This window comes from Rhamphochromis longiceps, linkage group LG2, assembly GCF_057381845.1.
Source record: "Rhamphochromis longiceps isolate RC_006_pf linkage group LG2, R_longiceps_female_GT1.1, whole genome shotgun sequence".
NCBI classification, from domain to species: domain Eukaryota; kingdom Metazoa; phylum Chordata; class Actinopteri; order Cichliformes; family Cichlidae; genus Rhamphochromis; species Rhamphochromis longiceps.
Window position 1 is genome coordinate 6,044,600 of NC_140558.1, and position 14,331 is coordinate 6,058,930.

General features: G+C 38.5%; 1 protein-coding gene across 7 annotated transcripts in view; it reads right to left on the bottom strand.

Annotated features, from left to right (window-relative positions):
• The window catches only part of LOC146676871 (teneurin-3), a 146,000-nt gene that overhangs the window by 109,367 nt on the left and 22,302 nt on the right, over positions 1-14,331 (bottom strand). The gene's annotated exons all lie outside the window — the stretch shown is intronic.

Consider the following 14,331-nt stretch of genomic DNA (forward strand, 5'->3'; position numbering starts at 1 on the left):
GATATCTTATGCTTAATTATAGCATATACAGTGGTATAAATGTGATCCTTACAGCTGCAGACAGGAGCAACAGCCGCATTTGCCATTGGAAATGTTCATATTATGTGCTCTGAAATTTGTAGTTTACAACACTGACAATCAAAAATAATTCATTAATGCCACACTTTTATACGATCTGTCAACAATGGGATGAGAAGCTGTCTTGTTTTGACCCATTCCTATTCATTATGTTACCAGGGTTGTTCGTTTACTTTTGACAGCCTGTTGAAAAAGAAATCTGTGTTTGTTCTGATATAAGACATACTTTCAAAAACTGTACTTATCAAAAGAAAACAGTTTATTTCCATAGTCCACTGTGAACTGGAAATGGCTTTGTTCTAATTAGCTTTCTTAAGTTGTTTTCTTCAAATGTAATCTAACAAAGCGAACTGTAAACCCAAGTAAACACATCACTATGTTCATTTGATAGACGCTGCTATATTTATTGTCGTTATGTTGTACTTCTAATTTTATACAATTTTCTGTTTTTGCACTTGAGTTGATTAGCATCCTGGTTTTGATTTGATTTGCTCCGGCAAATGACACAAATCTATAGTGATTTATATAATATCACCCAAGAATGTGGCTTTTTTATTACTCATATTTCCACCGTGCATATTTCGTCAAACTCTGCCCCCTATTAGGAATTTAGGAAATTGTCTAGACATCGTTTATCTAAAGCCTAACACATTTCTCAGTTTTAAATTTTATCCAAAGCCAACTAACATCTAGAAGAGAGATGCTATAGACGCTAAGTTTAGTTTAAAAGTCCAGAAATAATATCAACAGACAGGATAAGAATGAATTCTATGGTCAGCTTTACTTGACTTTGCTTCCTGGTGATAACAATACCTAGTCAGGTATTACAGCTATTCAGTGTTACACTTCAAAGTTGTTGAGGCAACAAGAGGAAGACGAGCTGAAAAAAAGAATGCCAACGTGTGCAAAGGCCAAGACAATATCAGTCGTAGTCAATTGTATGTCTCAAGTTCTAAAAACCTCTCTTTCCAATAATAGAAGGTGTCTTTCCTTAGACCCTTGTTAGCTTCAGAAACTTCACATCTTCAGCTCATAACAGGCTTTGTGTTTGCTCTAAAGCCCACAGTAGAACAGCCTGCCTGCCATCATTAGGGTTATTTCTTAAAACACTGGAAAGATCTTTGAGAGCTATAGATAAAATCTGTGAGTGCCCATGTAATTACAGTGTATGTGGATCAATAAATGGTTTAATACAGTATTGGCTTTGAAGATACCCTTAACACAATCTGCAAAAAAAAAAACAAAAAAACAACCTTTCTTTCATTTGAAGCATCAGAAAATAGTGACCTTTAAAGCTAAAGTAAAATGCCAGTAAATTGTCAAATTCATTATTATGTGTTCAGATACTATGAAAATGTGAAGATTTTATATAAAGTCATGTGTTTTAGGCTTAAAGGTGTGGGCTTGCTGGTGAATGCAATCCAGAGATCACCTTATTCAGCATGTGGTTGCAGTAAAACACACGGTGGAATCAGCTGTTTCCTTTTTTGGGTTATTACATTTTTTTCACTAAACAGTATTAGTGTCCACTTTAATATATAGGCACTGCTTGCAAAACAGTGTCTGAAATAGAAACTATAGTCATCATATTTACATAAAGGTTCAATTCTCATCACATATGCAAGAGATTATGCTAGATATAAAACCATGAGATTATTTTTCAACCTTCCCCTGCCTCCATGTACCTACAGTTTTTTGTTTTTTTTTATCATAGCCTGTATGAGATGGATGCAGCTGCTGGTTTATGAAGTTCCATTTGATGGCTCATCTGAGCTTTTGGATGTCTCCAACATAGTTTTTTACATTTTTGGATGAAACAAAAGACACCGCTCACGTGGTTACAACGCATCCCACCCAAAATCACACCATGTTTCTCTCTGCATGGGGACATAAATTACAAAATGAAAATCATGTTGCATTACGTAGCAATTTAAACGACTGATTAAAAACATAAACTTATCAGAAAAGTGGTTATAGATAAATTAAGCAGTGGGTTTTTTTGTCCAAAGACTTCTTTGCAATTAGACTTTTTTGCAAGCAGATAAGTTGCCCCCTGTTGAACAGTGAGAAGAATGCATCTTTAAAGCACTTGGACTCGCATTCAGATCAAAAAGCCATTTACCTTTTGTAAAAGGGTCTGTGGTCTTTCTAATTCTACTTGCCCTCTCTCCTGTATATGTATCTGTTTTTAATACCAAAGCCTCTGTTTTAAATCTCTATAAAACATACTTGTTTAACTAAATAATGTGCAATGCATTTGTAAAAAATGCTGTTGCCTTTTCTACTTAGAAAACTACTTCTTCTGATAGGAGTCTAATAGGTCACACAGTGCTGAAGTGCATCATATCTTCTTGCACAATCAATTTGGCATTTCATGTTTTTTTAAATTATCATGTGGACGCAGCCGTCTGTAATAATCCACTTTAATGATCAACAACTAAAACAGCAAAGAACTGATAAGACTTCTTTGAAGGTGGACATCAAAAGTGATGCCTCTGGGGTTGAGAACAAGGGAGAGCTTATTTGACATTTTCCCACTGCAACCACACATTGACTCAAAGAATTTGGTCACACCTGTGGGCTCAAGTAGGGAAATCTGTTTGGAGTTTGGTCTCCAGCTCTAGTAATCAACGAGTGCCCCAGTTCAGTACGGCTTGAGTGAAATTCATATTGAGTGGCCCATATTATATTCATCCTTCATCCTGAAGAAAAGGTATTTGAGACCTAGTGTAGGACAGACTATTTTAGGAAGGAAACATTTTTACATTAGTCACTTTAGAATACCTTGGATATGATGTCAATTTCCATTCTTTGGGGAATAACAAACCTCATTATAATTCCCACAGGATATGTCTTAGGCGGAGGGTAGAATTAAAACTAGACACAGTCACGTGGGTGAGTTAAAGCCTTATCCCATTGCAAGAAAAATGTTCAATTATCAGATTGAAAGTCTATTTTTAAAGATAGCCCACAATACAACCAATACACTGTGTAATATTTGTTTTACCGTGTTGCTGGTAATGGCCAAAAGAACACGAGGGTTCATTTGGACAAGAAATAAATATCAGTCTGTTCGAATACCTACCTTTTTTGACACTCAGCCATCAAAATGTATCCTCCTGCTGTCAAAGCAAGTTGACCCTAAAAGCCCCCTTGATACCAAACCATCTCCAGCCAAGCAGCTCATTTCCACTACAGCACCATGTGCAAACAAAAGGGGGCAGGAGAAGCAGGGGCGAAAAAGCAGTCACACAAAGATGCTGCAGTAAATTTTACCCAAGTAAACAATATGGGAAACGGGCCAGGATTTTCTTCACATAATATGCTTAATTCTGCAGCTTAAGGGGGAAAACGGACTCTTATTTCTACTAAAGAGCTGGTGCTAAATGGCAGCTATTCAGCCCAGTTTCAATTTTGACATGCTAAAGCTGTCTGAGGTACTCAGTTACTGGGGAGTGGGATGTGGACGGGGGTGGTAGATCTCTTTGCTCTCCTAGAGCACTATGGTTTCAGTCCAGCTGGCCTTTAGAATATGGATTATGTGGTGCCGTGGCCTGGCTCTCGCTCCATGGGGGGCTGGACAGGGTGCCCAGCTTCAGCGGACTCCCCACCGAGACCCCTGGGTGAGAGGACGCTGAAAGCCCTCTCGGTTCTCAAGGCTGGATCGTTGAGAACGTGGCGGTTGCTTCCCACACCAGCACCATACGTCAGTGTGACAGAAAACTCGAAAAAAAAGAAAAGAAAAGAAAAGAAAAAGAAGGAAAAAAATGACAGTGAAAAGGAAGATGGCGGGGAGAATGATGGGGGAGGGTGACTGGAGTGAGAAACATCGAGGAAGAAGCAGAAGCAACAACTGTTATTGTGGCAGAACTGCGACACTGCATTACTGCCAATCACAATGCCTGCTCTGCGAGGAGAAAAAAGGGGTGGGGAAAAAATAGAAGAAGAACCTTGGGAGTGCAGTGCAGTAGATTTACCTTTCAAAAAAGTCTGGGGCGATAATAAGTATCCAAATGACAGCTCTGTGCCACCGCATCCCAACTAGTTAACCAGAGGTCCTAATGTCGAGTGCCAGCAGCAGACACAAAGGTCTGAACAGTGGGGCGCCAAGGCAGCTAGCACAGCATGGCTAAATGGGGCAGGTGATTTCCCATCTCCTCCACTGCCCTCAAGGCACAGCCAATCACTGCTGGGGAAAAGTGCCGCACCAGCCTTCAAGCTAGGAAGCCAGTGAGTGGAAGGGCTAGAGAGGGAGCTGGAGTCTATCTGGGACCATGCATTATTCACATGCATTGCTACGGCACTAAGACCTCCACAAAGGAAAGGCCTCAGGTTCCATCAGTGCCGACTTGTTTCCAATCTATTATTGATGGCAACACTACACCATATACTTTTCCCTGATTTACTGGATTCTATCATTGTTTCTATAATAAAGGCTATTTCCAGTAAAGTCAGAACAAATGAGCACAATATTTCCAAGCATGGTGCCAGTGGGTGCTTCTAGTCACTGGGACCTTTCAGAATTGGCTTTAATTACACAAATCATGCCCAGTGTTATACCATTACAAAAACGAAAGATCTTTTGCATTGAAATGGGGAATGCACTTGCCCTAATATACACAGCAAAACCTGAAACATTTGTGTGAATCATCAATCATGTCAAGGTAGGTTACCATGCAAAATTAATTTCAGCATGGAGACCTCCAGTTAGACCTAAGTGAAATAAATGAGGTATCCAATTACCACATTATGATCACATGCAGCCGCTGTTAAAAAAAAACATGCACCGACAAAGTTAAACACTAGCAGCTCACCAGTATTGAGTGGAGAATTCAAGCTCCCAAACTTTTTTGTTTATGAATTCTTTATTACTTTAAGTTTGCGACTGTTTCTGAGCCTGCTTACACAATGCTGTCAGCTATTTTTGCATTGTTAGACAGCAAGGGACGCAGACTGAAAAGGCACAATGCAGACAGTGTTATCAGTAAACTACTGGGTGACAGAAAATATTCATTCAAATTAACACTTGTCATATTATAAAATGGGTCAAGAACTTTTAAAGGAGCATTTTGATACTGAGATATTCTAGTAAGCAGAGATGAAATGGCACACGGTTTGTGTATTTTATTCTTGCATTGTATCAAAAAGCTAAATTATCCTTTATATTAAGATTTTATCAGAATATGTTAAAAAAGCTTCGGCCCTTTAATTCAGAGGCCGTCCACATTATTACCATGCACACATCAAAGATTTCCCCTAAATCTCTGCAGGAAACACAATCAATCTGCTCAGTATGCGAGGCTAGGACAGCAGGCCATCTCTCCCTTTGAGGATGTCGACGCATTTGACCGATGTGCAGTCGATCCTCCAGATTGTGGCTAATCATCATTACCGACTGCTGAAACAATGACTTTCCTTCAGCCCACTCAGCTTCAAGAAGGGCACAAGGGACCTGCCAGTTTTTCTTATGGTGGCTTAACACTTAAGTTGGGATTTAAGGAATTAGGGCAGACTTGGACACAACAAAATGTGCACTCTGATCATCCAACCAAGTCATCAACTATGGCCTGGCTCCCACTGCAAAATCTGCCTCATGAATTACACAAAATTCAACAGATACTGTATTTTTGGGGAAAGTGTAACAGTGCTGCAGATTCAGTTGAGGGAGTTTTATTTTAAACATTGTAGCCTGAAAACAAATGATGACTGCTGCATATCCCTAACAGGAAAAAAAAAGTATAAGACAATGGGAGGAAAATGAGGACAGATGCATAGAAGGCAGTAGTAGGGGAATTCTCTAAAATGAACAGTGGATTATGAAAAATGGCTTCTTCCTTACAATGCTTAAAGGTTAGGTCTCTATTACACAGAGAGCAAAATGTCAGCAGTATCCCCTGAAAGAGTGGACTGTGATATTAATGGAGAGTCCAGGGAATGGGCTTCCCCTGACTGAGTTTCCCCTCTACTAGACACATTATTCATGTAGTTGTCAGCCCACACCTGGTGCATATAACACTAACATCTACAAACTAAATGATGGAAAGAATATAGCCCACCCTGGTAGGCAGCCAGTGGTGAAATGAATGTTGTTCATGAAGTATAATGGAGAGTAAAAGTACTGCTACTAGATAATCTAAGGGCTCTTCACCCGCACAACTGAAGTTGTCGCCCAGGACATATTAGCATAATGTTCAATTTTGTAGCTAATACTATACTTTCATTTGGCACTTAGCTACCTCTGAGACTTGCATGGATGGGCAAAATTAAGCACAGGGTCTGTGGAAAAGCTACCCTCAAGAACTGTAGGCAGGCACCACACGCAATGGAGATAGCGCTTCATCTCCAGCGAATGCTGTAACAGCCTTGGAACTGAGTCACCACCCAAAATAAACTGTGGTATGAAATATTAAAGGAGGAAACGAGTTATCATTTGTTTGAACTCCTATGTACATTTTTTTCTTTATCTCTAGTCCTGACCACAGAAGCCCTTATCAAATTCCTCAAAGCAATTATCAAAGCATTTTCCGTGTAATCTAACCACATAACATTACTTAGGACATAAATGATAAAAAACTGTTGCGTTCTGTGGAAATGTGATAGACCCAGACAGAATGACATGATGATTTAATGTTACACAGCGAGTCATCAGTCACACAGCCACCACTTTATCTAAGATGCAAAATGGCTTCTGCATGAGGCACACTGTGGCACTGGATTATTTGTGAGTAATATTCTTTTGCCATGGTAAATATATTGTGTCATGCAGCAGAGGGTGGAAGAAAAATTCGCTCTCAAGCTGTTTTAATGAAGTCCCAAATGTCATCCTCATACTTCTTTCAAGAGCAAACTCCAAGAAACTCCTCTTGAAGCCTGACTGTCCCTCAGTGCATTTTCGAGTGATTTGAAAACAAGTCACTATTGTGAAAGGCAGTCTAAGAAGTACAAGAAAAAACAAAAAAACAACAACTGCTCCACAGAAAAGAGTAAGAGATGGGCAGTAAACTGGTGGTTTGGACTATTACAACCTTTATGACTGAAGACATTGTATGAATTGTGGAGGCGGCAGCGTGCTGTGATTAGGGATGTCTACAAATCTCTTTCATCATACAAAACTAGTTAAATGATAGAACGGTTTTGCCAATCCTGTGCCAAAAATTACTTTAATAATCACCATTTTATGATTCATTTGAAATTACCCATTACTGCTACATCTTTACAAAAAGACTACAAGAACAAGGGATTTCAGCGTAACATTAGAGAGAAAAATGTCAGTGTAATTTAGTGATTTTGGTAAGTGGAAGGGAAGCGCGTCAGAAGCCGAGTTTGAATTAGAACCAACACATTTTTTCTCAACAATACGGAGGAGAAGAGGAGGGTGGACAGCCAATTACTGGAATACTGTGTGTGTCATTTTGACACCACGCTTCGGTTTCTTCGCCAATGTATTAAATGTACCAGACATAAAGGCTACGCTGCAGTAATGATTGAAAGACTGAGCATTTTCGCATAAACAAACTAATACGGTGTCACTGTTTATTTTGACAACTTATGTCATCCTGCATTTAGTCACTGTTTGTACTGTGCAGTTTAAAATTAAGCTGAAACAACACACTAATGTGAAAGGATGTTTCATCTATGTTAAGATGCTATTCCACTTGACTAAGCATTTTTCGGCTGAAGTGTTTCTTCAATATTTCAAGGTGCTTTCTTCTATGAGTTGAAAAAAAAGTTGATAAAAAACAAGTGGCAGTATCAACTTTGCATGTTGGCAGCTCCGAATGGCAATTACTGCAAACTGAACACAAAAATCATGTAAATGAATTGTAAACAGTAAACTCAAGTTTGCCAATTTGGCCCGTCTACCAAAAGTGTGGGCGATGTGACAATTTTAGATCATGGGTAATCTCAATTTGGCATGCAATCGCTTTTTCAGAGAAATCATATCGATTATATCATTAAAAGGTGCTATATAGTGTTTAGGTAAATGTTTTCAAAATGTTTGTCCTGATGTCATTCAACTGTTTTTCCAATGAGGCTCTCAGCCCATGGAGAACCTCCAAGCTCAGTGTTTCAGACAATGGCTCATGCCATTGCATGCTAGGGCCGCTATTGACAGATGCAGTCAAAGCACTGTCCTCAGACCTAGAAGGTCCTGAGTCCAATCCCACCATCAGGCCAGGGTCTCTGTGGAGTTTGCATGTTCTCCCCGTGTTAGCATGGGTTCTCTCTAGCCTCCTCCCACGATCCAAAGACATGCAATTAGAGGGTTTTGGTTAACTGATGATTCTAAATTGTCCATAGGTGTGAATGTGAGTGCGAATGGTTGTCTGTCTCAATGATTTAGTCCTGCGAGAGACTGGCGACATGTACAGGGTGTACGCTGGTTCTCGCCCTAAGACATCTGGGATAGGCTCCACCCCCCTGTAACCCTAAATTGGATAAGTGGAAGAGAATGGATGGATGGATGGATATACATAACAGCTCTATTTAAACAATATTTCTAGATGATTCCTATAGTTTTAGTTGCATTGTGTTTGGGTCAGTATACATAAACAGCATATATAATAGTATATATATAGCATAACTAACTAACTTCACAGTTAGTATGAAGTTAAATTCACTCATCTTAAACTTTTTGAACAGATCACAGCACCAATCTTTTAGGGTTTTTGCTAAATTGAAAGTATTTCCTCCCTTGGTCTGAAAGCACGAGGACATCATTGGCACATTGCCTTTGCAGATTACTTATCAATTCAATTCAGTGTACTTTATATATAGCTCCAAATCACAATAACAGTTGCCTCAAGGTGCTTTATAGTGTAAGGTAAAGACCCTACAATAACGCAGGAAAACTGAGAAAACAACAACAATCAGATGACCTCATCTGAGCAAGCGCTTTGGTGACAGTGGGAAGAAAAAACTTCCTTTCAGAACCAGGCTCAGGGAGGGACGGCCATCTTCTGCAACTGGCTGGGGGTGAGGGGGTATACTCCCATACCCGACTCCTACTGTCATTCTTATCAATAAAGTGACACACACTTAGACAATAACTGCACTAGTCAGCATTTTCTATGTACTTTCCATTTGGTATGCTTTAGGGCACCCTTCTTTTCAGCATGTAAGGATAGAGGAGAATACTGGTAGGCACAGTACTGGTTATGATACTAACAAAAAAACAAAACAAAACAAAACAAAAAAATCAAAGAACAATCGCATCGAATTTTAGTATCAAATGTCATAACTATTATTCTGGTGACATTTGTAATTATGGACTTGCAATGAAAACAGGATGTTCTGAAACATAGTTTTTAAGTGAGGTTTTAGCCATGAGTCACAGTGATTTGATCTAAAAAGATTCTGACATTCTTTTGGCCAGGTCACCCACCCTTAGCACGGTCAAGCCTGCTCTGGATATAAACTCGGTTTATTGTTGAAAATGTACCAGTGAAAATGTACTAGTGGGTAGTACATTTTGTGGCAAAAGAAAATCCAGTTGTCGCCTCTATGGTGGGATAGCGTCTGACAAAATGTTCTGACATGGATCAAAATTTGTTAATTTAATAAAGTTACTTCTGATAATATCAGTGCCTTTGGGTGTAGATTAGGGTTGCTTAATTTTGATTGGAGGTGATGGTAGGCTTTATGTTATGCTTTCACTGATGTGCACCGTTTTATGTGACTAACTGTGTTAATTTAGGATTTAGTTTCCAGAATTTTTATATTTTTTATGTATTTGTTATATCTAAGGCTCACATCTGTAGTTTAAAAAATAGGAAAAATGTAGTAATGTATAAAAACAAACACAAAAAGTCTAGCATGGGTTAATTTACTTAAATGTAAGCATATTAAATAAATAAAAAAGTTAAACGAGACCTGAATGACTGAATACACAGCAGTATATCAGCTTTGGCAACAATCAGGACTGAGCATGTTGCAATATATTTTGACATATTTCCTTTGTAAAAATCACTCTTTAAACAATCACCCAGACTGTTCCTATCTGCAATGATTTTCCTTTAGAGCTGCCATGAAAAACTCTCCAGACAGCTCCTTCAGGTAATATAGAAAAAGACAATAGGTGGAAAATGCTCTAACCTATTTGCCAAATGGTCTGTCATCTAATGCCCTGGTGCTGTTCTATTGTCTAATCCTTCTGCTGAAGCCTCTAAAAGGATACATCGGTCTAATAAGATGAATGGGCTTTGACCCTGAAGCTGCTAAAAGCCAACCTGGCCAATTTATCTGAGTGACCTCTACTCTTGGCAGAGACGCGCCTCACCTCTTTTGGAAGCCTTCAGCAGGATCAATAGCACAGACGCAAAACAATCCAAAACAATGAGCGTCTAGAAGTTGGGACTCAACAGCTCATTGGCTTTTTATGAACCTGGATTATGTGCTTAAGATGAAAGACTAGCATTTGATCATTTCTCTGTATTATCAGTCTCTTTCTACCTTGCCGTATCTCTTTTGTGGTGATAACAAAACCAACAACAACTCCAATATCTAAAGAAAAGTCCTTGAAACAATGTAAATAATGCCATGATGGAGTTGTATTTCACCTAAAAGTCTGCCCTAATTCAATAATGTGTTCTCAAATTCAAATGGCTAATGTAAAACAAGATCAACACACAAAAAAGCTAGCTTTATATTGAATCACGACTAATTTAATTATACAAATATCAATCACACCTAGTTCAGGGCCAGGATTGGTACATTGTGAAGTTCATTTTGAGGGGAAATGAGATTTCGTCGGCTAAATTAAGGATTCTGTTTCATGTTCTGTTTGTTGGTGTTGGGTTGTGTTTAACCTAGATAAAAGGCCCAGCTTGGATGTTCAAGGCAAGATATGAAGAAGAGAGCCTTTTACATGAGAATATGTTTTCTTTCTTTGAGCATGAATCAGTTTACATGGTATACAGTATCAATCGTTGGCCTCAAATCTATATCTGCAAAGTGCTTAGGTTTGCATTGGTGATTAGATGAATTGAACCGAGAACAGTCTGTTACTTTAGTATCCTTCATAGCTCGGATACCTAATGCCTTTTCCCTGCCTCTGAAGTGACCACAGTTTCAGGATGCTTTGCTCTGGGCGCTTGGCCAGAAAGCTTTATGTATTCTGATACCATTCATTTTTAATCAGGACCAGAATATCCTTCCAAACCTCTGCAAGCTGCCTTTGGCTGCGCGACTTCAATTTTGTTATGTTTTAATTGATTTGGCAGTCCTCCTTATTGTTTATAGTGTAAGTTGACTGTTACTATTGCTAATATTCCAAGTGAGAACTATCGCACTACTCATTTGAATATTTCCTATTTTTCTCTCCTTTTCTTCCAGTTGCAAAATTATACTTTTTCCCACTATAGTATGGTGTGAAACTATTGTCTGTTCAGCACATTTCACTCAGCTCTCCAAGCCGACATACCTATCCTCATCTCTGCGTGGAGTGGAAGGATTTCTGAGAGCCGGGGTGGGGAATCTTCCTCTGTGGTATAATGAGTTTGACAATGAAAGTGACACTGTGTCCTCTTTGGACCTTGCCGTGTGATCAATCATAACAATGGCTCACCATTTCCTCCTCTGGATACTGACCTTTCTACCTTAAGGAAAGCAAGTGTGTGAATGTGTTATAGCGTGCATGTGTGTGTTGCTCTCGGTTTGAGTGTGCCATCACCTTCTTTCCAATCAGCCCTTTAAGTCCTACATATCCATTAGAATGTCCTTTAGCAGAGAGTCCTTTTTCCCGCAAAAAGCAAACATGCCCTGAAAAAAATGCACTACTGAGAGAATGCTGGTCTCGTTAATGCTGTCATCAGAACTATTTTGGGCAGGGATAACACACTTGGAAATGTTAGGGAAGTGACATCAGGCTTATATATTAAAAATCCTACCACCTGAACAGCTTACAAGGTGATTGATGCTGTTACTCCAGTAAGCACAACTGCCAACGTTTTATGCAAATATCAACGACTGAGATTATTTTAGGCCGATTCTCTAATGGCTCAGTTCTCATAACAAGTGACAGAAAAGGGAATGATGTGTGGAGAGAGCTGTGAACGTGGAGAGATAGGTGACCCTGCCTTCTGCCCTCATCTCCCAGATTAGCCATCAGGACATTTCATTAGTACTTTACTTTCTATATATTCTGCACTTGTGTTTCTAATTCTGTATGTGCTGCATATCCGCTTATATAAATCATCAAGATTAAATAATAACTATCAAACGCGTCTCATTATGCTTTAGCCACAAATGTCCCTTGTCAGCAATAAGGGGTCTAGACCAGATTTTATAGCCGTTTTTATGCCACTTTTAATTGTCATTTTATCTGCACCACAGATGTACACAGTGTCTTTAATGTCTTTAAGACAGCATAAAAAACCTAATCAATACACTGCTTCAATTGGGAAAATGTTATACAGTAACTGATGTGAGCAAACCGTCAAGAAAAGGTTTTAGATTCAGATTGTAAAATGTGAACATTTCATACTGCTACTGGTATTTTTTCTGGAATCATTTTACAAGATTTGTACATTTAACTGTAAATAAATAATAAGGAAAAAACAAAATTCAGAGGCATATTTTTGCAAATTGGGCCCCATAAAAATTAAGGAAGCGTATAATAAACTAAAAAGTACTAAAAAGTTCTATAATATAAAAGTTTTGTCTCGGTTTTATTTATTATTTTCTTCGTCTCAGCACCGAGTACTACTACAGGTGTTTCTCTGAGGGTGCGCAGGGCTAGTATATAGCCTAAGTGGCAAAACCCAGGGCATAAAATATTTGTGAGCGCACAGCAATAATTTAAGGCAACTCAGACAAGCATATCAACATTTTTATCAGCTCATTTCTTTTTTTAAAAATGTGGTTGGACCACAAGAGGACAGTGTGCAAAGCAGTTTTAATAACACAAAAGACCACAAAGAATAAGGTTTGTAACATTCGCCCCCTGCCTGGAAACCCTCTATATTTATATATTTAAAATTCTTCTGTGCACAAGAAACAGCGCACAGCAGGCTATGGTCTGTGTACAAGTTTCCATCAAAAAATTTAGATTATTAACTCAGGCAAATATTACAGACTGTTTGATATAGTAAAGGTAAATTGGGATTGAAACCCTTTGATTTGCGCATTGTTTGAGCTAGATGAAACACTCACATGATGAAAACTCCCTGAAATCCTGACTGAAGTCAAAGTCTTTTAATGAAACATTTATTCATGTGTATAATAGACTCAAACACATTTCCACAACCAATGAAAAGATCCAGCGGTATAATTTGGAGTAAAAATGTGCTTTTAATTGCATGTGTCAAAAATAAAATTAGTGCCGCCCAACACAATTAGCACAAAACATTTCTGCATTTTTTTGTTACTTGGTCACTTAATTGGACTAGATAAGCGTGGTTTCCCTTTTAATTTTGCTACACTCCTGAGATTATTAACACCACTGCAGCCTTTAGCCTAAAGAAATGCTCCATAACAGCAGGTTATGTGCTTGGAGGATATGTTCTAAGCAATTAGAAATATATATATATATTCAGCGTGACACCTGCAAAGCAGAGGCATTTTTATATTCCAGTAAAACAACTACAACAGGAGAATAATAAGACTTTCAACTTTTTGATTGTGCGCCTCAGTATTGGATGATAAAGGACATAAAACCACTGCACCATGACAATAAATATAACAAATATTCCTGTGTCCCAAGATAGGGGAGAAAAAGGAGATCATAAAATAAGGAAGACATGAGACCAAATAAATTGGCAGGTTGATCTAGCCAAGGGACAACTTTTGAACACCCTGTGTTGATCCAGGAGAAGGAAGAAAATCCATTTTAGCCCATATGAAGAAAAAAAATAAACCCAGAGACCTGACTGTCCTCAAGGTTTGCTTTTGAAGTTATTTTTCTTTCTTTTGTACGTCTTTACATTGTGGTGGCTTTAATTTGCCAGCAACAAATTGGAAAATAACATTCTTCTTGATTACATACTTTACAAACAATCAGTAGCAAGTGTTTACCTATAGGTCTATTTTCTTCACTTCTTAGGAGAGCAAAGATAGATCGATGGATTCACACAAAAACACATTGATGGTCTCCAATTGCAGGAGACATACCAAACATACATGAAGCTACAAAACAAGACAAATGGATCAACGCACTAATCCCAGTTTCTTACAGTGATATTCACAGAGTCTAAATTGGTTTCCTGGCTATTTCCGTATTACACTGTAATGCAATCACTCAATTAGGTTGTGTGA